This window comes from Ochotona curzoniae, unplaced genomic scaffold, assembly GCF_017591425.1.
Source record: "Ochotona curzoniae isolate NIBS_2020 unplaced genomic scaffold, NIBS_Ocur_1.0 scaffold_2683, whole genome shotgun sequence".
Taxonomy (NCBI): domain Eukaryota; kingdom Metazoa; phylum Chordata; class Mammalia; order Lagomorpha; family Ochotonidae; genus Ochotona; species Ochotona curzoniae.
Window position 1 is genome coordinate 9566450 of NW_024467100.1, and position 27666 is coordinate 9594115.

Below are 27666 nucleotides of genomic sequence, written 5' to 3' on the forward strand. Positions count from 1 at the left end.
TCCAGGACACAAGAACCTGCCTTCTCTGAGATGGGCGATCCCAAAACCACTCAATCTCGCGAATATTAGGGTCTGTTGAGGAGTTCAGTGTCAGCTGCACAGATTCCCCCACAGTTCTGTTCAACATACAAGAAGAGCTGAGATCTTTGACAGCCTGGAAACCTGGTGAGGAAGAATTAAAGATAAAGGAAGAAAGGACTGGAGGAAACAAGATGTTGCATTTACTCTATGCTTCCACATCACATTAATTTGATATTTAGCAAAAGGAGAATGACCGTCACATTCCTAGACAAGGAAACAAGCTGCACAGGTAACTTAGTAAGCATTGTTCTGGCCTAGACCCAACAGCTTTGATTAAAACTTATGTCTGTCACCCTCTTAGACTCCTGCTTTTCCCTTCATTTTGTACTTGTGTCCAACACAATCCTTGTTTGAGTCCAGGCAGAAAAACTGAAAGTGTAAAAGGTGATGAATAGGAGCCAGCATTGAGGTGCAGCTGGTAAAACAGCCACCTGCAATGCCAACGCACATATGGGCACTGGTTCAAGTCCCAGCTACTTCATTTCTGACCTAGATCCTTAGTAATACACCTGGGAAAGCATTGGATAATGGCCCAGGTGCTTGTGCCTGAGAAACCCAGGTGAAGCTCTTGGCTCCCAACTTCAGCCTAGTCACAGCTGTTACAGCGAGTTGAAGAGTGAATGAAGCAGTGAAGATTCTCTCAGGATTCAAACTGGCACCAATGTGTGAGATGTTGGTATTTTAAGTGGCAGCTTTGCATAATATGCCACAATACCAGCCCTTTCAGCCTAATTTAATTCAAGGAATACTTAATGAGAAGGTACTCCTGTAGGTGCCATGCTATAAAGAGGACCAGGCAGAGCAGGTCTCTTCCCTCTTGGAGTTCCCTGCTCAGTGAGAGTGCTGAAAAGGATGAATAAGCATATGTATTATGCTTCTAATTCACCTTGACCTATTTAAGAAGGATGAGGTATAAACTGCACACCTGTCCCCTGGCCCTAGGGTTTCCTTTATTAAAGAGGAAACTCTTCTACCTTATGAATAAATTCCCTACCTTATGACTCAGAGCCTAGGTTCCATTACAGAAACCAAAATTCCAGATAGATAGTTTTCTCAGCTTCCTTTATATTTGGGCAGCACTTGACCTAGACTCCCCCAATCACATGTCCTTACCCCACACTTTCAAATATAAGCCAGTTATATGAAAAGAAAAGAAATATATGGTCTAAGCCAATGACAAGGGTATAAAGGCAATAGCCATATCCAGATAGTTTTAATGCAGGATGAGCATCCAATGTTAGTGGAATTGGGGTGTGAGCAGCAGTGTCTATACCAGGAATCATGCTCCAGCTTTTACTACACAACCTCAGCTGGGCTGGACTTAGAGTGTGTTTCCTAGAGGAGTATGGTCACCTTGAGTTCTCTAAGGTTTATGGTGCCTGATAATTCTAATATATACATTCAGCTAGTCATTTGATTTCTCTTATGTGTGACTAAGAACCATGATAGACTCTTGGAACAAGTTAATAGAACAGTGGTGGTTTGTGTGGGTGGCAATGTGATTCTTCCAGAAAAGTTCCAATGAGGGTGTCAATTAAACTGTACCTTGAATGATGTCAAGAGGTATTCCAGGAAGAGAAAAGAGCATGTGCAAACATTTTGATGAAGAAATGAGCTTTACTTACATGTTGGACAAAAGGAATAGCCATGAGTGGAGAAACTAGGAGACTGAGAAGCAGGGAAAGCTTGGTGGAAATGTGGAATTTGATCAGATTTGGAGAACTGCAGAAGACTTGAGGGTCTGTAGCAGAGCAATTTAATGTGGTTAACACTGCTTTAAAGATTTGCTGTAATTATATGTGAGAGACAGGGAGAGACCTTCCATGCAATGATCCAATGGGTCATTAACCAAAGTGTCTGGGGCTGGGCAAGGCTGAAGCCAGGATCCTGGAACTCCTTTTTTTTTAAAGATTTATTTTTTATTATTATTTTTTTTATTGTTGTTAACATTGTATTATGTGATACAGTTTTATAGGCACTGGGGATTCCCCCCACCCCTCCCATACCCCTCCCCCCATGGTGGATTCCTCCACCTTGCTGCATAACCACAGTTCAAGTTCAGTTTTGGAAAGATGGATATACAGAGAGGAGAGACAGAGAGGAAAATCTTCCGTCCGATGATTCACTCCCCAAGTGAGCACAACGGCCGATGCTATGCTGATCCGAAGCCAGGAGCCTCTTCCAGGTCTCCTGGGTCTCCCACGGGGGTGCAGGGTCCCAAAGCTTTGGGCTGTCCTTGACTGCTTTCCCAGGCCACAGGCAGGGAGCTGGAAGGGAAGCGGGGCTGCCGGGATTAGAACCGGCGCCCATATGGGATCCCGGGCGTGCAAGGCGAGGACCTTAACCACTGCGCCACCGCGCCAGGCCCCTGAAATTCCTTTTTGATCTCCCATTATCAGTGTAAGGGACCAAGTTCAGGGGATTAAGTACCTTCTGCTACTTTTCAACGTGCATTAATAGGGTGCTAAATTTATTCCTAGACAATTTCCTTGTGCAATTATAAATGAAATACTGCTTTTTAAGATTGTTTATTGCTGATGTGTTGAAACACAACAATTTTTTTATGTTTTTTTATGTTTATATTTTTTATCCTATAATTTCAGTATTCATTTTTATTAGCTTTAATAGGTTTTTGCTAACTATAGGATTTGATGTTATACATACAGAGTCATGTCATCTGCAAATAAGAATTGTATGCTTTTCTTCTGTTTCATTTTCGTTTTCTTTCTTGTCTAATTACTCTGGTTAGGACTTAGCAAGTAGAAGTAAGGAAAGTGGGCAATGCATTTAGTTTTTTATCATTGATTATGATGTTCACTGTGGGTTTTTTCTCATAAATATCCTTCATAATATTAAGAAAGCTATCCTGCATTTCTAGTTTTAATACTGAAAGTGTGTTGAAATTTCTCAACTATTTTTTCTGCCTCTAAAAAATTAGAACATTCAAACTGCCAAAATTGAATCAAGAAGCAATTAGCAATCTAAATAGACCAATAACATGCAATGAGATTGAGTTAGTAATTAAAGCCCTCCCAACCAAGGAAAAGTCCTGGACCACATGGCTTCACTGCTGAATTCTACCAAACGTTTCAAGAGGAACTTACCCCAATTATACACAAGCTTTTCCAAACAACAGAAAGAGAGGCAATCCTTCCAAACTCTTTATATGAAGCTAATATCACCTTAATACCAAAGCCAGATAAACAACAGAAAAAGAGAACTACAGACCGATATTCTTGATGAACATCAATGCAAAGATCCTCAATATAATACTAGCCAAAAGGACCGAACAACACATCATGCAGATCAATCACCCAGACCAGGTGGGATTCATCCCAGGCATAAAGGGATGGTTCAACATTCACAAAATAATAAATGTGATACATCACATCAACAAATTGAAAAATAAAAACCATATTATCCTCTCAATACATGCAGAGAAAGCATTTGATAAAATCCAACACCACTTCATGCTAAAAACCCTAAACAAAATAGACTAAGAAGGAATATTCTACAACACAAAGCAATTTACAAAAAAAACCAATGCCAGCATTATACTAAATGGGGAAAGATTGGAAGCCTTCCCACTAAAATCTGGAACTAGACAGGGATGTCCACTGTTAACACTACTCTTCAATATAGTGTTGGAAGTCCTTGCCAGAGCTATTAGTCAAGAAAAAGCAATTAAAGAAATCCAAATAGGAAATGAGGAACTGAAATTATCACTGTTTGCAGATGACATGATTCTCTACATAGGAGAACCGAAAACCTCAGTGAAGACACTACTGGAATTCATAAGAGACTTTGGCAGAGCAGCAGGATACAAAATTAATGAACACAAGTTGATGGCACTAGTGTACACAAATAATTCCATGGCTGAGAAAGAAATTTTAAGTACAGTCCCTCTTAAAATAGCAGAAAGGAATCTTAAATACCTAGGAATTAAGCTAACTAAATATGTGAAAGACTTCTATGGTGAAAACTATAAATCATTTTAAAAGGAAATAGAAGAAAATCTTGAAAAATGGAGAACCTTACCATGTTCCTGGATTGGCAGGATCAACATTATCAAAATGATCACATTACCAAAAGCAATATACAGATTCAACCAAATCCCAATCAAAATCCCAACAACATTCTTCTCAGAAATAGAAAAGGTGACACAAAACTTCATCTGGAAACCCAAGAGACCATGAATAGCTAAAGCTACCCTGAAGAATAAAAACCAAGTTGAAAGAATCACAACTCCAGACCTCAAGACATACTACAGAACAGTGGTTATCAAAAACTGTCTGGTACTGATACAGAAACAGAGGAGATCAATGGAACAGGATAGAAGAAACACCAGAAGCGAGCCAACACATGATAGTCAATTCACCTTTGACAAGAAAACTGAAAATAATACAGGAAAAAGTCCTGGTCTATTCAATAAATGCTATTGGGACAACTGGATAACAGCATGCAGAATTAAGAAGCAAGACCCATACCTGTCACATTATATGAAAATTAGCTCTAAATGGATTAAGGACCTAAATCTACACCCAAAAACATCAAGCTATTAAAGAAAAACATAAGAAGCACACACCAAAATATAGGAACAGGGACAGACTTCTTAGAAAAGACTCCAAAAGAAAAGGCAATCAAATCCAAAAAGGACAAATGGGACTACATCAAACTAAAAAGCTTCTGTACAGCAAATAAAACAATGAACAAAGTGAAGAAGCAACCAACAGAATGGGAAAAAAAATTTGCACACTACAAAAGTGATAGGAGACTAATATCCAGGATTTACAAAAAGCTTCAGAAACCCAGGGAAGGGGGGGGGGGAACCCTGTAACAAAATGGACAAAGGAAATGAACAGACATTTTTCAAAAGAACAGATCCAAATGGCTGACAGACATATGAAAAGATGCTCAGGCTCCCTAGCCATCAAAGAGATACAAATGAAAACCACATTGAGGTACCACCTAACTCCAGTGAGACTGGCCTACATTCAGAACTCAACTAACAACACCTGCTGGTGTGGATGTGGGCAGAAAGGCACCCTGCTTCACTGCTGGTTGGAGTGTAGGCTAGTACAATCACTGTGGAAATCAGTATGGAGAATGCTTGGAAAATTGCAAATAATCCTGCCACATGACCCAGCTATCCTGCTCCTAGGAATATACCCAACAGAAGTGAAAGCTGCATGTGAGAAGGGGGTTTGTAATCCTATATTTGCAGCAGCACAATCTACAAATTCAAAGACATGGAAACAATTCAGATGTGCATCCAAAGAGTGGTTAAAGAAACTGTGGTACATGTACTCTATGGAATATTATTCAGCTATTAAGAAGAATGAAATTACTCTATTTACAACCAGGTGGTCCCAACTGAAGATCATTATGCTCAATGAAATGAGTCCATCACAAAAGAACAAATACAATATATTCTCTCTTATATAAGGAAACCAACATAGAAAGTCTAACTCTAATAATCCAATCCACACTGTCTGTTTTTGTTTGCTTTTTTGCTGTATCCCATGTGTTTTGATGTTTTTTTACTTCAGTTTGGTTCATTCCAAATACTTTCTTTTCTCTTGTCGAATATCAAGGGCTCATGGATTACAAGATGGCATCATTTTTCCCAAGAGACTTTTGTGTTTCCTTTTTTGTCACTCATGTGTTGGTTACTCAGTGGCACATTTTTTCATGGTGCTGTAATTTTTTGTTGTTGTTGTTGTTGTTGTGGCTCTTCTAACTCATATCACTTGTTGACCTAGTTTCATGGCTTCTTATATATGGAAATGTATAGTGATGGAGTACTGAGGTCTAACATATACAGACACAGGGGTATAATGGAACACGCATTCCTACTTTTACATAAAATATGGATTCCCAATGAAACCATTGGACATGTGTAGACAATGGGAGGCTGGATTGTGTGACATTGTCTTTACCAACAATATTGGAGTACACTTGAATAAAAGGTGATAGAATTATGATTCCTTATGAAGGACTACACTATTGTAACAAAATGGGAAAAATCTGACGGGGCTGGGAGCTGGTGGCGGGGGAGGGGGGGCGGGGAAATCCCAGCCTATACAAAATTGTACCACATAATCCAAAATTCAAAATTAAAAAGATAAAAATTAGCACATTGCTTCTCCCCTCCCCTCCTCATTTCATCCTATTAATATTACATTAATTGACTTTCTAATGAGGAACCACTCTTACATTCCTGGGATAAGTCCCACTTAATCAAAACTTGCCTCAAGGCTGGGATATCTCCTGTGTATTCAGGCTCCAGAACCACCTTAGGGATTTTGCCTTGAGGTGACTTCATGAACCCAGAATCCAGGTCTACTTTGTAGTGAACCCCAATGCTGGGTCAGCTGCGAGGATCCATCCTGTCCAAATGTACTTAAGTTCCAAATTCATCACCATTAGAGTCAGTCTCTGGGTACATTTCCTTGAATTCCAGCAGCAGTTCCATCTACATGCTGACCCAAATACCAGAATACCCTGCTTAACGGCTCAAATAGAAATTATATCCATGACCTATGGCTAATGGCCTGTCCTGAATCTCAGTTGGACTCACTATTGAAGGATTTTCCCTCCTAAAACAGTCTATAGAAACAAAAGTACAAGAATACTGATTTAAATACAAAGACTTAAATGTATGATCAAAAGGAACATGAACAATCAGAGATTCGTGACATCAACAAAGGAAAAAATAAAGTATTAGTAAATGTCTATAAATAGAGATTTACAAACTGCTTGACCAGAGTAGTCAAGAATTTCTGTGTGCTATGAGATATACACAGCTAAATAAATTCAGGGAGAAAAACTGACAAAATTAGAAGTCTAACAGTGAGATAAAAATCATTTTTCAATAGTGCCAATCAGAAGTTCTGGAGCTGGGCCCAGCGGTGTAGCCTAGCAGCTAAAGTCCTAGCCTTGAACACACCAGGATCCCATATGGGCACTGGTTCTGATCTCAGCGGCTCCACTTCCCATCCAGTTCCCTGCCTGGGAAAGCAGATGAGGACGACCCAATGCTTTGGGACTCTGCACCTGTGTGGGAGACCTGGAGAATGTTTCTGACTCCTGACTTCGGATCGGCATTGTGCTCACTTGGGGAGTGAATTATTGGACAGAAGATCTTCCTCTCTATCTCTCCTCCTTTCTGTATATCTGACTTTGTAACAAAAATAAATAAATCTTAAAAAAAAAAAAAAAAGAAGTTCTGGAGCTAAAGAAAACAATTGATGAAAGTGAGAATTTTCTTTTTTTTTTTTCTTTTTTTTTTTTATTTAATTTTGACAATCCTTACAAATTTGATTGGGGTAAAAAAGGGTCAAGGTCTAAAGGGGGATATAGAGGAAGAAGCCCCACCCAGTCTCCCGCCCACCCCAAGTCCCGGTGTGGGGCGCGCTCCGAGATACTCGATCAAGTGGTCCCAATAGTTCACCGTTCATGGGTCGTTGCCGGTCTCGCCACCCCAATCATGATGTGGTCATTGAAGAGTCCATTGATTGACACAGTCCCTTCTAGGGTCTCCGTTTGCCCAGTCTCTGCTGCCAACAGATGGCTGAGGTTGTTGCTTGATTTGTCCTGTCTTTCCCTGGTTAGGACTCCGAGTCCGGTGTCTCGAATGGGAAGATCCTCGAAGAAATTTTGAGGTATTCCCAGTCCAGATTCCTGCTGTTTTAGTAGCATAGGGCCCGTCACAGTCCACTGCCCCGGTCAGCTGGCGGCTGCAGTTGCTGGGCCGGTTCTGCCTCCACCCGTGTCCTCTTGCAGTCCAGCCTGGTTCCACCCTGGACGCATTTGTCCCTCGCACGTACGAGTAGGAGTTGCAGCCCAGTCAGGGCGGCCCACAGTAGCCTCAACCAGGCCCACCTCCTACCCTGGCTTGCCAGTATATATGGCATACTAGCCCAGTCTGTCCCCAGTACCCTTCTGTTCATATTCTTGCCAACAGGTGATGCCACCTACTTCCATCTAACTATCTCCTCCTACCGTCCCGAACGGATATTGTTGGGTGTCTGTCTAGCCACCCCAGCCCCTGTCCTAGTTCCCATGCCCTCTCGTGGAAGGTGATGACCCACGAGGGAGGAACCCACTATTTCCCTCCCAGGTCGCTCCCATTCCAGTTGCGCCCTCTCCATTTGGCCCTGTGGTTCAACTCAACGTGTCTAACCCTTTGTACCAGCTTCCGCCAACTGGTGCTACAACTAAGCCCCAACAACCCTCACCAACTCTGATTGTAGCTTGCTCCAGTGGGAATAGTCAGCCCAGCCTGGTTTTCACCCAATCTGGTCCCCATGGGGTGCACGGGCGCTGTGTCCGAAAGTGAGAATTTTCATAGATAGCTTCAACAACAAAGTCAATCAGACATCAGAGAAAACTAGTAAAGTAGATGGGTGAGTAGAAATAAGAAAGATAAAAAAGATGAAACGAATGTAAGAGTGAAGAGTGCCTACAGCAATTATGGGACATAATCCATAATCAATTGGTATTTGACCATGAACATAAACCTAATTCAATGTACACAATCTGTAAGCTTTATATACCACATTAATGAAATAAAGTACAAAAATGTTGTCACTGCAATAAATACATAAAATTTGACAAAATTCAACATCATTTCATTATTTCAAATGGTCATCGATTGACATACATAATAAAGAAACTCAACATAATAAAGGTCATGTTTACAAACCTCTGGTTAATTTCATACTTCATATAGAAATACTGAAAGCTTTCCTCCAAGATCAAGAGTAGGGCAGTGATAACTGCTTTCACTATACCTATCTGATTTGTATTTTAAATGACAGTCAGTTCAAGAAAGAGAAATAAAACATTATAAAGGAAAATGTGAAATTGTCTTAATTTGTAAAAGATTCCATAAACCAAAAAAAAAATTGTTAGAATAAACAAAATCAGTCAAAAATCAGGACACAAAATCAACACCAAAAAATAGTAACACTTCTACATACCAAAACCAATTTTCTTTAAAAAATTAGTCAAGAGAGCAATTCTTTTTAACATAATTTCAATAGAGAGTAATACATTTGTGATACATTTTATTAAAGCAGTGAAAGATCTATATAATGAAAATTACTTAAAATCAATAAAAGCAACAAAGATAACAAATGGGAAGATAATTCATGTTCACAGATATGAAAACTGATATCGCTAAAATGTCAGTACTGTGCAAAGTAATATCTAAATTCACACTCTAAAAGCATACCAGAAAAACAAAAATGAACAAAACAAAACAAAAATGAGACTGCATCAAACCAACACACTTCTTCACAAACAATAAAACAATCAATATAGTGAAGAGATAACCTATGTGGCAGGAGAAGTATTTACAAACCATACAGCTGATAAGCAGTTAATACTCAAAGTAAAAAAAAAAAATTTAGACAACTCAATAGTAAGAAAACAACTCAATTTTAAAATGGGCAAAGATCTGAATAGGTGTGTTTCAAAAGAAAATATCCCAACAGCCAACAGGCATGCCAAAAATATTTAAAACCATTGACCACTGGGAAATGTAAATGAAGATGAAAATGAGATATCCTGCATATCTGTTAGAGCAGCTATCATGAAAACAGGATGTGGAACAAACAAAACCCCTGTACACATGTGGTGTTAATAGGAATGTAAATTAGTGCATACATTATAGAAAATAGTACAAAGATTCCTCCAAAACTAAAAATAGAACCAGCTAAAATCCCACTTCTACCTAAATAAATGTATACCAGTATGTCAGAGGTATCTTGACTGCAAAGTTGATTGAAGAATTATTCACAACAATCAAGTTTGTGGGATTGGATCCTGACTGGGCTACAAACATAGCTATCACAGTTCTCAATCTTCAAGGCCCAGTAGGTTCTCCCAGATCTACCTTCAAGCTCCAACACATGCAAATTTACAAGTCTCTGAAAGCCAGTGTCTATTCATGGAAATGGCAGGTTCTCCAACTCCTCTCTGCCTCACCCAATATTCATTTGACTGTTCCTACGAACATAAATTTACTAAGCCTTGTGATACATACATCTGTTGTTGTTTGGTTCCAGAGAAATAAGGCTTTATGGAAACTTCTAGTAAAAGCTTCCAGTGAGGATTGTATGGTCAAGGTGATGTGAACAATGAATTTATTAATATTTATTCAGGTTTATGTCTTCTGCAGAGATAGGAATATTAAATGGAGAATGATATGTGTGAAAACAGAAACAAATTTGGACCTCAAATGGTAAAGGAATGTTTAATATTTCAAATACAAATGTTTCTGACATTGTAAACACAATACCAAGAAGCTTTTACTCATTTGACTAACTACCTGACAATGCATGAGGGAATGTGTGGCACTGCTCAGTGGCCACACTGAGTATTCTCATAAAAATTCTCATTTTATAGGTAAATACATATCTCACTTTTAATTTGCATGCATGGTTTCCCATAAGAATGACTAACTCTGAGACTTATCTGTGTCTTCTTCCTCCACCTTCTTTATTTACTTATCAACAACAGCAGCAGTTTCTCTCTTACTAATTAGTAAGGAAGAACAGTGCTGGCAGCAGCCACCTTTGTGTAGGAGCTGAAGAAAGGGCAAGAAAGATGGAAAAGATCACACCTTTTGTTGCCACAGCACTATCAGTTGCCAGAGGAAAATCCTCTTCATTTTTAAGAAACTGTTATCATGGTACCACTGCGAATCACAGGCAAGAAAATGGCCCTATGTTTTCTTTAATTTGTTTATTTCTCATCAAGACAGAGAAATTAAATGCCCTACACATAAATCATCTGCCTCCCTGTGTCAGACAGTGGTCAGTGTGTGTGTGTTTGTTTCACTCTCACAAACAGCACCTGGAGGGAGGATTTGGTCTCACCATCTCACAGCTGGGAGAAATGAAGCTCAGAGAGGAACAACTACTTGCCACCAGGCATATCCTGTTGGCAAGGTCTTAGGGCCAGTACAGGGCAGAGCCAGAGTTGAGATCCAGTGAATCTGACTACAGAGTTCAGCTCCTCTTTGATTTCCCCAAAGGGTTTTGCAGTCAAGGGCAGGGAGCAGGACACAAAGCCAGAGCCTAGTTCTCACCAGGCAGTAACCACAGCACACACCTGACCCCCAGGGCTTGGAAGCAACTTGTAACCACACATAAAGGTCAGCGTGGTAAGAGCTCAGTCTCCCTTCTCTATTGACTGCTCCTGCCGCCAGAGACTATGAGCTAGTTTCTGCCAGGGAAACAGGAAACCTGAGCCCTAGCCACAATTCTCAATGTCACAGCACGATAAACAGCTGTTTACAGCAAGGATAAACAGCTGCCTTCTGGAGCTCAGGTTTGAGACTCAGCTGCCTGGGCTGTGCGAGGGCAACCTGGAGCCAACACAGAAAGAGGTCAGGCTTTGCGACGCTGTAGGAATCAGCAGGTTGATTCTATGAGCATCCTGGCTGGTCCCCTCCTCCCTCACAGCCTCCACGCCCTCCCAACACACCCACCTGCCGCATCACTCACCTAAAAGGAGTCTGGTGCTGAGCACCAATATCTGGATGGAGAACCAGCAGCTGCCACTTAGGGAGTCCATGTCTGCCAAGAGGACCAAGATAAGAGATGGCCTCATCCTCTGCATGCCTACTCCCCTCCCCACCCAACTTCCCTTGTTAAAAAGCCAATGAACCAATGAAAACAAACACACGTTAAAAAAGCAAGAACACTTTCTGACAACAAGTATCACTTGTGTAACTCATATGAAATTTGAAAATACACTCCACTGTCCAGGGGAATAAAACAGCTGGCTACCAACTTCACAAAAGTTCTCTGAAATTCATGTCCTGGAGTAGCTTTTCTGATGCATTTTTGTTTCCTCTGCATTCTCCAGTAAGTTGCTTAAGCTAGTGTTATAAATTAGTAGTCTTCAAAGTGTGTTAGTGAGATCATCACGGTACAAGATGAAAAATATGTCTGTTTATATTTGTGTTTACCATAAGAAAAAGCCCCTTTCCAATAACTGACAGATTTTTCCATGGCACCAGGTTTGTTCAGTTTGTCAGGCAGTAGATTGTGTGTGTACTAACCAGGGAGCAGTAGAAGCCCTCAGGTCAAGGTTGAGAGCATGGCCTTGAACTCCTGGTCAGCTTCAGAGCATGGCTGTCTGCTGGACGTGAACATCATCAGAGAGGTGAGGAAGACTTCCTCCTGCTATCCATAGACACGAGACAAAGCAGAATGTAAACGAACAAAAAGTGGGCACAGCCAACCTGTCCCTCACACCTGATGCAAGCTCTTCATCAGCTTGTCATGAGGCAAAACAGATAACCCAACTAAATTAGACAAGAAATCAGCAAAATTCAAAGTGATCAAAAGACCCCTTTGAAATATAAAGTTGCTCTACCATTGTTAATAATGACTCTTAATCTGCCGCACGATGAGCCTACAGTTTTCAGCTAATGTGTGCAGCCACCACAAACAGCAACTTACGTTATGGGTATATCATACTTTCAAGGGTTCTTTTGTGTATGTGCTTTAAAATGTTCAATTTAAGGGGCCCAGCGCAATGGCGCAGTGGTTAAGGTCCTCACCTTGCACGCCCGGGATCCCATATGGGCACCGGTTCTAATCCCAGCAGCCCCACTTCCCACCCAGCTCCCTGCCTGTGGCCTGGGAAAGCAGTCGAGGATGGCCCAAAGCTTTGGGAACCTGCACCCCCGTGGGGGACCCGGAAGAAGTCCTGGCTTCGGATCGGCATAGCATTGGCCGTTGTGCTCACTTGGTGAGTGAATCTTCGGACAGAAGATTTTCCTCTCTGTCTCTCCTCTCTGTATATCCGTCTTTCCAATAAAAAAATAATAAAAAAACAAATCTTAAAAAAAATGTTCAATTTACAAGACAGCTACAAACATGGTGAGATTGCCTGCTTAAAATTTTAGCTTACTTTTCACATCTCTGACAGAAAGCTTGCAAAATACTAGCGTATTCTACTGTCCTTCCTTTCTTTGACCCCTAATGATTTTGAAGGCAAACATCCTATTTTAAATTTTATTAGTGATGTCTTACAAATTAAAGAAAGGTTTAGACATATTAATATGTTATCATCAGTGATATGAAAATTGTTATCTATTTACTTATTTATGTATTAAGCAAGACTCTCTCTCCCTCTATCTCTCTCTGTCACACATACACACACACACACACACACACACACACACACACACATACACACACACACACACACACTGTTGGGCTCCCCACCCCAACTTTCCAAATTTTGTTGACATAATCTGGGGTTTTATATACAGTTTATAATTGCTATATACTTTATATCTTTTTCCCCCCAGAAGTTTAAGTTTAAAACTATCTGTATTACAAATTTGGTTTCCCAACATCCTAAGAGGGATGTAGCCAAGTTCAAGTTACTATAAAAGGAAGAGAGGTTTGATATAAGGATTCTCATGTACTGTAACTGTAACCGGATCTGGAAAATCTCACGAAGGTGGAAGCTACAGAAATTTAGAATGTTTACATCACTTCTCTGTGAAGCAATGTTACGACAGATGTCTGTATCTGTTTGTAACATAATTGGTTGCTTTAAAAAAATACCTAATCATGCTGACCCAAACAAATTATGGTCTTGTCTACAGCTTGTGTCAAAAAAAAAAAAGTCTATAGGGAAGCAGTGCAGGGCAGGCATCTCCCAGGACTGCTGAGACTTTTCTGCCTTAGTGTGTAGGTCCTCCTACCCTCAAGGTCACAACAACAGCTGCTACAACTGTAGTCATCATGAACAACCTCCAGGTATCAAGGAGACATGAGTACAAGGTGGAGAGAGTTTTCTCTCAAGCCTCATCCAACACTTTGCATTTCATTGGCCCTTTACTCAAGGCACTGTGAGAGGTCTTTAGGAAGTTCATGGGAAATGTGTATTATGAAAAAATATGCACGATTTTTAAGATTTTTATACCAAAATATGCTTACTTCTTAATTTCATCTTCTTCGAGCTTTAAACCACAGTCATGAATTGCTGGGACCAAGCTGGTAGAAATGTAATCCAACTATGCTATTAGGAGGTGAACCTAATGAGAGGCCCCTAGGTCCCTGGGGCTGTTTTTAGAAAGTAGTTCTGATGTCGGGTTGGTTATCAAAGCCGGAGTGTGAGTTTGCTTGCTGGTTGGCCCTTGCCCTCTATGCCATTGTCAACCTCATCAGAAGAAAAACCAACAGAGCTGCCCAGTCTTCAACTTGAAACAATCAAAATGTGGTCTCCATAACACCACCTGTTTACAAAGTTAGCCTTTCTCAGGTATTTCACTGTAGCAGAGAAAAGCTGATACAAACGAAAACAATGTTGAGTAAGCAGGTAGCAGTGTCAGCTGTAACAGCCATCAACCTCTTTCTCTGAGCATCTATAGGATTCTGCCCCTGTTAAAATACAGCCCTATAAGGAAGGATGTCAAGAACAAAGTGCATGTTACATTTACAACATCCCATTTGCATGTCTACGTTCCCATCAATGGTCCATGAGAAGGCTCATTTTCACATAGCTTTACCAATAATCTGACTGTCAACTTGATATATGAAAATGGTATCTTGTTCCACTTTTTATCTACCTGCTGATTATGATTTTGAATTTTTTATAAGCTACCTTGTTGGCTTTGATAAATAGACAAAGTTACTTGCCTTCTTTCTCATCCATTCTCACCCTCTCCCCATATCCCTAATACCACAAGACACAGCTTGAATTATAAGGCATGCTCAGAACTAGAGAGTACGCAACACTGACCTGATACAGAGTTTATGGCACAGACTCAGAGAGAAATTGGCTTTTCTTCTGCCCAGATTAAAAGTCGGAAAACGAGGCTAATGGAGATGCTTGCTAATCAAAGTACTGAATTCCTCGCGCAGAGACCAACAGAGAAGCAGTTGCTTAGGGTATTGCTTAGGAAATCTGCTGATTTGACTGTTTATAACTCATAATAAGGGACTCCAAGTGGGGTTTCTGTTATGGGGGGTAGATGGGAAATGGAAACGAGATGAGGAGCAGCTCAGTCCTGCTTGACACCTTGGCTGATTCGTGGTGTTACAGCAGGCAGGAAACTTTTGAACGTCCACCAGCACAGAAAGCCCAAGCGCCCCACTGACTGACAGCACCATTGTCATTGAACAACTCCAAGCACAGGGAAGCTGTTGGACCCGGCATCTTTTGGAATGTATAACTGAGAAAGTTGACTAAAATGGTTCTGAATTTCACACTGATAACCCAGGATGACAAAAACCCAGGATGTTTTAACTGTGGCTTATAGAGACACAAGGCCTTTTTTTAGTGGTAACTCCAGCAGAAGGACAAATCCAAACCTAGTCTCAGTACCTGATTTCCACAGATGGAAGGCAATACCAAGAGGTTAATTCCATACCTGGATGCTGTAGTGTTGAGAAGAATGTAAGTCACAAAGGAGGTGAATTCTGTGTTAGATGGTGGGAACGTTGTACATGGTAGGGAAAGCCGAGAAACTCCGATTGCCTTCCTTTCTCCACAACAAGAATTATATCTCAGTATATGACTAGGAAAGCTATTTTGCCTCTCCAGAGTCTCTTACCATCACTGAAAATACCCAGCCTTCCCAGAAGGAGCTCCAAAACCAAATGAGATCACGTGAAATCATGAACCGAAGGCCTATGATTCAGCTTCCCCAGCAATGTAAATCATCCTAAGAGACACAAAACAAATAACCTGGATACACTTACAAAATTTCAAACATCCACAAACTAATTTACCTTTTCCTGGCTTCTCTGCCCACATTTAGTTGAAGTTAGTAGTCCACATAGGCCTCACTCTCCTGGAACTCTTGAACATACACAAATCAGAGACACAAAACAGCTTTGCATTTGCATCTTTGATGACTCTCACCAAGCAGTAAAAGTAAATAGAGAGTGAAGAATACAGACATATGTGGGCCGTATTCAGGGGCTACCTCTGTTCTCAGAGTCCATCCGTGGAAAACAAGAGAGCAAGTGGCAGTGAATAGACCACAATGCAACACCACCCCTCCTCAGTTTCCAAGTAATGATAGGTGAGCATCATCTGATGTATGGGTGGACAGAATGCATTACATAGGTGTGGGATGTGTGGCTTTCAAACTCGTGACCCTAAACTAGCTACCTAAGGTCATATCCACTACACACCACAAAACCAATAAATCATAGGTAATTTCCATTTAAATAAAGATATATCTTATTCTTGTTATCACATCAGCAATATTCCATCATATGAACAAGCTGTAATTGATTTAGCCCATACAACTTAGGTTTGAAACACAGGTGTAGTGTCTGATTCCAAGGTTTGAGCTCCAGTTCATTTCCTTAATAACTATGAGACATTGGCAAGTTCATTAACTTCCCCTTTATGTAGTTTTCTCTGAAGGATGATTTTATTTACACACCAGAGCTCTTACTTAACATCTAGAGGCCTAATTGAGCATTCATCTTAATTTTTAGGATTTTTTTCCTGTTATAAAAATATTTATTTTTATTTATTCTTTCTTACGTATTATTGTCATTAAATCCATGATACTTATTTAAAGATAATTTAAGAAAGTCAGCACCATGGAATAGCAAGCTAAGCTTTTGCTTACAGTGCTGAAAACTCCAGTTTTGATGCTGCTCCCTGCTTATGGCCTGGGAAAGCATCAGAGGATGGCTCAAGTTCTTGGGCCCCTGCACTTACATGGGAGATCTGGAAAAAAGCACCTGGCTCCTGGTTTCAGGTCAGCTTAGCTCTGGCCAGCCAATGAGACCATCTGAGAAGTGAACCCATAGACAGAGCGCTCTCTCTCTCTCGCTCTCTCTCTCTTTCTCTCTCCATGTGTGTCTGTGTATGTATCCTTCTCTTTGCAACTCCATCTATCAAGTAAAAATAAAGTTAATCTTTAAGGACAACTTAAATGTAGCTGACTCTGATATCTTTATCCTGTAATTACCATCATGGAGAAAAAAAAAGGAAAAAGACAAGGAGGAACAAGGAAGAAACCATGAAGAGGTTACATTTGAAAATGGGTTTTGGCAGGGAATGGCTGGGGAAGATCTTGCTGGGGAGATAACATTTATACAAAGGCCTAAAAGAAATGAGAAAAATGACACAAGGATTCCTAGAGGAAGAGAACTGCCGGTAGAACAAAGGTCCTGGCACAGTAGTGTGTCTGGTATGTTAAAGAATAGCAAATTCCCAGCACTCTAAGTAAATTAAGGGGAATATTTGAAATGAGGTCATAAGGTGCAGGATCTTAAACTGGGAAAGATGGGGGCATTCTGAATAAGGAATGGCATGATGCAACTTACATATTGAAAGGGTCACTCTGATGCTAGTTTGAGAATTAGCTGTAAAAGGTTAAAGATAGAAGCTGGAAAGTTGAAAGGCTTCTACAACAGTCCAGCTAAGACACAGGAAAACTGACAGGAATGATCCAAGCATATTCACATCTTATCTCCCTGACTTCCTCTTCTGCCTCTTCCTCTTTCAATTGATACTAATTTATAACTGGGATCGAATTTGCCCCATCCCACAGCCCAAGATAATTTTTTTATCTTAAGGTCTTTAACCTTGGTCATATTAATGATATATTTGCCATTAAGGTAACACAAATGTAGTCACATGTTCTGGAAATTCATGTGTGGAAACACTATCAGAAAGAAAATGAGAGAGAATGAAGAGCATTTCCACTTTTGGGAATGGAAATGCCTTCTTCTAAAGGATATAATCACAACCTCTCAGCTCCTCTGCACTCTGGTCATGGGACTCAAGGACTGGGATACAGCTTCAACCACAGCACATGGGTCTACTCTATTGGCAAGAAAAAGTTATCCAAGTGCTGAGTTTTTGCTTTTGGTTACAAAATTGTAAAATATTTTTTTCATCTTTCATGGCAATAATGACTCTGATTGCAAAAAGAAAGAAAGAAAATGAATGCAGTTCCAGAATACAGGTGGATTCTGTATTCTGTGTTCAGACTATGAAGTCTGGATCTGAGCTCGGGATACCCATAGGTAGAGGTGGGATAAATGTGAGAGAGATCAGTAAAGAAAACCAAAGATCAACTACTGAGCACAAGTTAAAGAAGTATGGGCGATGAATGCAAGGCAAACATAGTGTTTCCAAGAGCCTGTGTCAGTTGTTACTGAGATGTCACGGCAAATGAAGATGGAGCATTGACAACTGGATGTGATGACATGGAGTTCTCTGGTGATCTGAACAAGAGATATCAGTGGAGTGCAGAAGCAAAGCATAATGATGTGAGGAGTTAGAAGGGTTAACAGGCAGTTAAGAAGGGGGATGAAAGCACTAGTACTCTGCTGATTAGACAACAGACAATGCTCCAAGAAAATGAAGCTTGATAGGGTCCCACAACCATAGGTAGCCCTATGAGAAACTAGGCTGTGGCATCCCACCATAACACACCACAAAGCACATGTCTTGGTGCTTCGTAACTGATCAGATAGGCATAACCTGCCTCCATTGGCCAGACCAGCAATATTTCTCAACTATCTCCTCCCCCAAGTGGTTACTTTGGCAAATGTTGTTAACTGGCCAAAAACCATGACTGCTACACAACAAACATTCAAAGTTGTCATGAGACAAAGAACTGACTACCACTACTGTAACAATCACAGAGAATTTGAACAGAAGAGGGCTGGAGTTACGGCATTTCATGTTAAGCCACAGTCTGTGATGCTGCAATCCCATGTGGGTGGTTCAAGTCTCAGTTGTTCCACTCCCACCAATCTAACTCCCCGCTAATGTACCTGGCAAAGCAGTGGAAGATGGCCCAGTCCTTCAGCCCCTGCCACCTATGTGGGAAACCTAGAAGAAGCTCCTAGTTCCTGGCTTTGGCCTTGTCCCTGGCTGGCCCAGTCCTGGCAATTATAGTCATTTCGGAGTGAACCAGCAAATGGAAGAACTCTGTCTCTGTGTCTCTCCCTCTCTCTCACTCTGTAATTCTGCCTTTCAAAAAAATAAAATAAATGTTTAAAAATAATAATTCAGTGTCTGTGCTCTAACATAGCAGGTAAAGCAACCATCTGTAGTGCCAGCATCCCATATGGGTGTCAGTTCTAGTCCTGGCTGCTCCTTTTCCAATTCAGCAACCTACTAATGCACCTGGGAAAGCAGCAGAAGATGGCCCAGTTTGGGGGCTCTTGCAGTTATTTGGGCAGTTAGCCAGCAGATAAGATATCTCTCTCTCTGTCTCTCTAATTCTGTCTTTTAAATAAATAAAAACTGTCTAGTATGTCTAAATAATTAAATAAAAATAGAAAGAGATTGCTCCCTAGAAGATGCAAAAATGATCAAAATTAATATTATCAATGTCATATAATTTGATACTAAGGAGATGTAAATCAAACCACAATAAGATGTTGCATTATGCCTACTAGAGTGGCTATAATCAACAAATTGGGAATCAGCAAGAACTGAAGTTGATAGGAAGAAACCTTTACACACTGCAGGTAGAAATGTAGACATTGTTCTGCTGTAGTGGAATAATTTCTCTCCAGGAAAAAGAACCGACAGTGTGTATAGACATACAGAAAAAGATCTAACATGAGGCTCATTCAACTACGGAGCTGAGCAGGATAGCTGGGTAAAAGGTAGAGAGACCCAGGAGAGCTAGTGGGGTCATTCCGGTCCAACCTCATCTAAGTCCAAGAAACCAGTGGTATAAATCCCTGTCTGAATCTGCAGGCCTGAGAACAGGAAGCCAGTGTCCAGCAGGATAAAACTATCTCCATTCAGCCAGAGGAAGTCAGTTAGCTCGCTTTCTGCTTTTTTGCTCAGTTCTGTCCCCTCCACGAATTGAATGCCACCCATTCATAATTCAAATATTTAACTATTCTGTCAAAACCTTCACAGACATACTCAGATAACATCTGGGAATTCTTTGGCCTTTCACCTTGATACAGAAAACCAACCATTATAGGATTAAGAGAACAAGAAGAGGAAGATAAACAAAAATTTTAATGACAGATAATCTAGTGGAGCAGATTGATTGATGTGACCTCTAAGATGAGAGAGAAGGAGGAGTCATAATGAGGAAACTTACAATCTACTAAAGACACAAATCATGTTTCTACCACTTATGCTGGGAAGACTGCAACACGCACGGATCACTCAGTATCTCTGGTTCTACTTCCCCATCTGTAAAACAGGAATTTCTGCTTCACCAAGGGGACAAAGGTTTAGATGAGGGAGTTAAGCAAAGCTCATTGAACAATGTTGTGAGTAATATCGCAAGGGAGACTATGGCAATGTTGATACAGCTTATAGTGAGAAGAAAGAACCTACACAAAGACCTAAGATTCAGAAGTATCTTCTGTCTGACCACTTCATGATGCCCAAAGTGCAAGGTCCCTGTTTTCAGGGACTTTTGACTCCACACAGCCCCTTGTCTATCTAAGCACAAGTACTTCTTTCAGCCACAAGCTTCTCCCTCACCCATGAGTTCAATCTGAGCTGGCACACCAGACACACAGGCCAGGCTTCTTAGAAGAGAAATAAATGCAGGATACTCCCATCAGATGCTCCTGTATTCAACATCTTCAGTGATCATGTAAAGAAGCAATAAGATGTGTACTTGGGACTTAATCAGTGTTGAGTTTAAGACTTTGTTTTTTGATAATTATCTTGGGACATTGATGACCTGTCCTTTCAAATGGGCATAACAACATCTACTCCTGTAGATTCTTATAAAAATTAGAAGAAATTATACCTACAAGGCACCTGAGACAAAAGCTGGCTTAACATAAGCTTGAAAAGTCCATCATTTTTTTCTTTGTATTTTAATTTTCTATTTTTCAATTTAATTTTCTTCATTTTGGTGGGTTGTGTCTATCTGGCTGGTGGGTTGGTTTTTGCATAAGATTTTTGGGGAATTATCAATGGATACTTCTTTTACTGGACTAGTGGGCATTGATATCCAGCCATGAGGGATCAGCTGAAAGTAAATGAGTTTATGGTATTTTTCACATCTTCAAGTTTACAATCAGTCTGAGATAAAGAAGTCAGATCCAGAGCCTTGCTCTGCCCCACACTAACTTGTGCACTATCAGCAGGTCTCTAGCTCTGGATCACAATGTTCAGACCCTTAGCTGGATCACTGCTCAAACTTTTGCTTTGTAGAGGAAGCTCAGCTGAACCAGAAGACCCTAGAGACTTGGGCTACTAAGTCACCAGAGTCAGCTTAATGATGATGCAAACAGCAGAGTCAAAGACAGGAGACAGAGGACACAACACAGTGAAGACCACATGCACAAGAGAAGCATCCACACAACATGGTCTGCACAGGCCACACCAGGTCCTCAGACAGTAAGAGACAATAAGGCAAAAGCCCCAGCTCAAACCTCTATGTTGGGTAAGGTCAAGGAAAGTCACTAACCGCACTAGACAGAGGTAGGCAAGTGAGCAATGGCAAGGCTGAATTAGGGCTTGGGGCCAATAAGCTCATCGACTGAGAGTCAGTAGAGGCAGAAATGCCTGGGTCACACCTTCCCACAGCATCACCCATCTGAGCCCAAATCAAGGTACATGAGGTGACACTGAACACTCATTCTCACTACTGATTTCCCCTCTCAGAGGTTAAGGTGACTTAAGGCTGTTAAGGCAGTTCCTGATGGTGCTTCCTAGGGCTCTCACTGGGAAAGAGAAATCTGAGAAGGACTGCGAATACAATTTCTTCGCCTACCAAGAAGGCTTATAGTCCACTAGCTAAAGCTGCAGCAGAGTCACACCAACACACACGGCAAAGAAAAAGGGCTCTAACAATGATGTATAGCCAGTAGTAGACACATCCCCAACAACAACAACACATACACACACACATACACTGAGACATGTACCAGCTAATGCTGCCAAGGGAGCCCCATACAATGTCTACAAATGAATTTTTCAGGTGACTCCTCAGTAAGTTCCCATATCACCTCCACCAATTTCCACCTCAGGTTCCAGAAGCAAGTTCCTCCCGCAAAGTCAAAACTCCTACAATGTCTCATGTGCTCACCAAGACCCACATCAATGATCCAGCACAGCCACTGAGGATTAGCAATGTCCTCTGTGGAAAGGCATCTGGAATCACAGCAACACCAGAGGAAAAGCCCTCAACATGCAGGAATGAGGGTCCTGAGAGGGCAGCTTGGCAAAGGCAGGAGGGAGTAACAGGCATGGGCAGCTGGAGGAGTTGTGGCCATCAGCTCCAGTTAAGGCAGACCAGGACAGCTGGGCTTGGACAAGACCCAGAAAAGGAAGGGCCAACCGGCATCTGGCTCAGAGTGCAGATGGCCAGCAGTGCTGAAATCTGCTTCCAACAATTGAATGATCTCATGGCCCAGCCTCGGTTATGAACAGTTGTTGACCTCCACCCTGGGAATGCAAGACAGAGGGTAAGTAGAGCAGTGGAGAGATAGAGAGGCCTCAAAATGACCTGCACAGAAAAAAAACTGCAACTGAAATGACCTTGAATTACCAAAGAATTAGGTAGCAATTGCAAATTCCCTTAGATGAAAATACTGCTATTGCATAACAGTGAAAAAAGAGATGTAAACAACAGATTCCTGGGAATCCCAGAACTAGACCTTCAGAGACAAATCAGTATCCAGCTCTCACATTGTCCTTGCCTTCCTGAATCTCCTGTTTCATCAGCTGTGCATAGTGGAGGCCACCATCATCAATCCTGTGATCTTCCTGCAAGGATGCTTCGATCATACAAAGATTGGAAGCTGGTTCTATTCCAAAGAGACTGTGAACCCAAGATTATGTTCACCCTCGCCATCTCCTCTGCAGGGCCCACTCCCTGGAAGCACAATGTAGCTGTAGTGACTGGCAGAGTGCCAGGGAGCTATTGGGAATGGCCACCCTGTCTCTTCCAATTGCCTTATTCTTTTCATGCTTCTCACATATCATCCAAAGGAATAGTCCAATAACCAGGATCAGAAGCACAATCAGCAGAACCCCCAGAAGCATCCCACAAAGCTAGCAGTATGTCCAAGTCACACAGAATGAATAAGGGAAGGATGAAGCAAGAGAGGTACTGTGGTAACCATTGTCAGGAGGAGCCTAAGAGAGAAAGCAGGTGGAACAGTTGGAGCGGGCCTAGTTCAGCAGTTGACATGGGAGGAGCATGGAAGATTCATTCACCAATCACCAAGTTCTTGATGTCAGGCTAGCTGAGATGCACACAGTCTGGGTTCACCCTTGGAAAATCATCACCAGTGAGGGAATGCTGAGGAAATAAAAAACAGCTTCGACACAGAGATTGCTTCTGCAACTGAGGGAAATTTGTTTGTTTTGAGAGACAGCAATTCCTGTGGTTTGGCTTACTCTCCAGAAAAATCTCCAAAAGTTCTAAGAAAAAGAGATCTTAATCAGCCTCCTGATCACCAGGCTAAATGCTCACCCCTGCTATAACCTTTGCACTTTGCACAAGGTCATATCTTCAGGGAAGTCCTCTCAGAGGTGACACTGAGAAAACTGAATCATGAGAGATGAGAGAAGGGCTCCCAAATACTCAACCTCTGGCAGTCTGATTCTGACAATCACCACATTTAGGAAACAGCTGTGTGTGTGTGTGTGTCAAAAAGCCAGTGCTGGGATTTCTCAATAGAAGAGGGGCAGCCAAGGGAGCAAAACAATGCGAAGGAGCCAAAAGAAGAACAAATTCTAAGTCCAGAGACTCTTATGTTCTTGATGATAAATGTTTACCAGCAGCTAAGTCTCCAGGACAGATAAGGAAAGAGGACATAAGAGGGAACCTGAACAGTCTAATCCCTCTAGCAGCTCTGAGATCAAAGGTTAGAGAGCATGCAGTTCATCCTCATGTTCAATAGGGCCAGGTCTGTGGCAGGCTGGGTTGGGCTGGTGCACAGCACCCGTTGGTTTGTATAGGACATGGGATTTGGAATGGAACTGACCAGATAAATATAACCACCAGTGTATGCATAAGTTGATGTAGGTGATGAACTGAACCAGACCTTGTACTGACTGCCACATGCAAGAGTTAGGTCTTGACTCACCCCAGGTGAGGTTTCTTGGGGGACACCCCAACTAGACCACTGAATTCAAAACTCCTGCCACAGGGAGGATTTGGGGATCATAGAACTTGGGGTCTGACCTTGGAATGCATGTGTTGGGACTGGGCTTCCTGGAATGCTGATGCCTGTGCAGTGGACAGAATGCCTACCTAGATACATATGGGGGACAGAACAATAAGCTCACATAGACTTGCAAAAAATATGGAGTACCATGTCAGAGAATGGCAAACAGCATGGCTTAGAGAACTCTCCTGTTTGACCACTGGCAGTGTAAACAACATAAGAAATAAAATAAAGTTTAAAAGATAATAATAATAAAGGTTAAAGAGCATGAGGTTCGTACCAGGTCATTAATTCATTCAATGAAACATGTTCGATAAGCAAATGTGTACCAAAAGCAATGCTTGCAAAAGGAATTCAATAGGCACGCACAAAAAACCTACTTTATGAAGTTGCATTAGTCTAAAACCATTAAATTACAGTAAATAGGTTATGAATATACAAATACATTGTGGGGAAAGGCCATAGACAGCTCATTAAAGGAAATGATGCCTGAAAAGTTCATCTAGCCAGACACTCTCTGGGAAATACAGCAAGCAGTGTCTGGTAAAGAGTGCAAGGGGGAGGCTGGAGAGCCAGTGTGGTGGCCTAGCAGCTAAAGTTCTAACTTTGAATGCACCAGGATCCCATATGGGCATCGGTTCTAGCTCCAGCAGCCCCACTTCCCATCCAGCTCCCTGCTTGTGGCCTGGGAAAGCAGTTGAGGATGGCCCAAAGCCTTGGGATCCTGCATCCGCAAGGGAGACCTGGAAGAACTCCTGGCTGCTGGCTTCAGATCAGTGCAGCTCCAGCCATTGCAGTCACCTGAGGAGTGAACCACCAGACAGAAGATCTTTCTCTCTGTCTCTCCTCCTCTCTTTATATATCTGACTTTGCAATAAAAATAAAATAAATCTTTAAGAAAAAAAGTGCAAGGGGGGCCAAAAACACAGCCAGAAGAACATCTGACAACATCAATTTCCAAAAACTAAATAATGAGCAAATGACCCCAGATGGCTGGCTCAGCTGTGCAGGATGACAGAGTGCCTTGCCCACCCTGGTTACATGGCCACACAATCCTGAGTATACAGAGATTTTCACAGGTCCCAAGATCATAAGGCACCCCTTGCCAAATGTGACCTTTCACCAATTGTTCCAGTTTCCAGTAAATTAAGGTCATATGAGATTGGAAGAGGAGATGGGGAATGAGCAGATAAAAGCCTGAGTGTGCCACCCCTCCTTACTCCCTAAGAAAAAAGGGCCTATGGGGGAGGAAGCAGCATCCATCCAGTGTGAATAAACTGGAGGGTGCGAAGTGGTTGTTGTTGGAGAAGAAGGATCCTACATCAAGCAACAATTTCCCAGGCTCCAGGCCAGCTATCAACTTTCAAACTACACAAGAACAAGCACTTCATCATTATGAGTGAGAGGATCCTTTGATTTCTGCATTAAAACTTCAAAAACATCATGAGTCCTCCTAAGTCTGTAACTCCCTACATTTCTACATCACTGTGAACAGTGAGTTTGCATTGTGAGGAGAACACAACTCCTGGTAAAACTCCCTGGCAGCCTCTGTGTTCTTTATACTAATTCCTTTGTCCACATGGAAGTGTCTGCGTGAAGGCAGATCCTGTAGACTCACCCTGATTTGAAAGCTCTAAGAGGGAGTTCTCAGCACAGCCAGCAGTAGGGTTATAGACATCAAGTGGATTTCCACTGGTACTTGCAATCACTAGTATTGGCGCCAGTGTGGGATATGGTGAGGGGATTAAAAGTATCCTGGCAAACTCAGCCATCACCAGTGCACATGTGCAATCTACACAACAGAGCTTTTTATAATGACTCTCCTCATCTCCCCTCCAATTATCTTGCTTAGTGAGGTTTCTGTACATTGTTCTTTGAGCATCTGTGGCTGTCGAGTTTAGGTGTCACTCTTATTCTTGACATCAAACACATGGTTCCTGGGATTCCTGCTGATAGCTCCAGGCACTCTCCTCAGAGCTGGCTTGGCCTTGGTAAGCAGTTATCTGAGCATCACATCACAACACTCTTATTGCACATGTAAAGAATTTACACTGAAGTAAGGTTGCATACAACTAGGGGAATGTATCTAATCACATGCACCTGATACCCTAAATATTCTGTCTTTATGAAAGTTTTTATACATGGCACCCATTAATCTAATCTCAGTGTCAGTGTACATTGAACCATCAGCAAGCATTCTATCTGTTGTGTCAAATTGAAATGACACTTCTAGAGAACTGCTGGGTAATTCTGTATTCAAAGGAAATTTTTCAATCTGAATTCATTCCACTCTATACATGGGGCACATGTTGCTGCATCACAGAAGCGACTGTCCACAGGCTGGCTCAGGAAAGCAAGGTCACTCACTCACAACAGGACACACTCTAATACAATGATGCCAGAACAGTGTCTTGGATTGCCAGAGAATATATGTATCCTGGTATTTATGATATTTCATGCAAGATCTCTGTACTGTGACTGGCTCTATTTGATTTTGTTTACAAAAAATTCAAAAATTGGCAAGGATGAAGAAGGGCAACAGCCACTGCACCACAGGTAAGTCTGATCTTCCAGGAACATTAATGTCAACTGAGCTCAAACTTACAGATCTCCTCTGTCCTCTGGAGGGTAACAGATCTGCTGAGTTCATCATCTTCCACCTGTCAGCCTCCCACATTCTTTGTTGTGGTTGCTTTCTCCTTTTTTGGTTAAAACTTTTGGAGATTCCTCAAATGATGATCAGTCAGCTGGATGAAGTTTAATGGCCCATTTATCTTGATGCTCACACACTCTGCCTTCTCTCTCAGGGAGTGAGGCAACTTACTTTGCATTGTTGGCCTTGCTTCATTATCAAGGAAAAGAACCTAGAAAAAAGAATATCCAGGAAGTCATCACATATAGGTGTATAATGATTCAGGATTTCATTGCCTTTCTTTTTAACAGAAAAATAACATGTATATAGAGGTCAACTTACATGTGCCAGGATTCCATTTGAAGGAGACTCCCTGAGGAAACAGTCAAAGAAATCTCTCTCATATTTTCACTTACTTTCCAAATTTCCACTCTAATGGTTCATCTTCTATCTGTCTTAGAAAATATGGTGTCCTAATACATGACCTGGCACAGTATGTGGCCCACACACACCAGGAGTTACAGGAAAGCAGAGCATGAATATCTTCATCTAAGATGATTCTGTCCTTCAGGAACAACAGGACAAGTGGCAGAAGCACAAATCACATCTTTCCAGTAAGCTTAGTTCAGGTGAGTTGAACACAGGGTCTGACACAGCTGTTCTAAGGTTCCTGTCTCTCAGAATACTTCACACCTCCACTAGAGACATTTGACCTCATTTGTTCTTCTCATCATCTTTGAAGTCATGGCAAGTTCAAGACTGGATGGAAAGAAAGAGAGGAGACACTCTGCCGTGGAGGCCAAAGTTGAAGAAAAGAGGTGAGAA

The 27666-nt window shown here is 41.6% G+C and overlaps 1 long non-coding RNA gene across 1 annotated transcript; it reads right to left on the bottom strand.

The window, feature by feature from the left end:
• Positions 1–121: 121 nt before the first annotated feature.
• Positions 122–27241, bottom strand: LOC121171582. The gene is made up of 3 exons (XR_005886152.1): positions 27184–27241; positions 26815–27073; positions 122–162 (listed from the first exon to the last, which is right to left on the bottom strand). It is a non-coding gene; the product is annotated as an uncharacterized LOC121171582 (long non-coding RNA).
• Between the last annotated feature and the right edge of the window lie 425 nt (positions 27242–27666).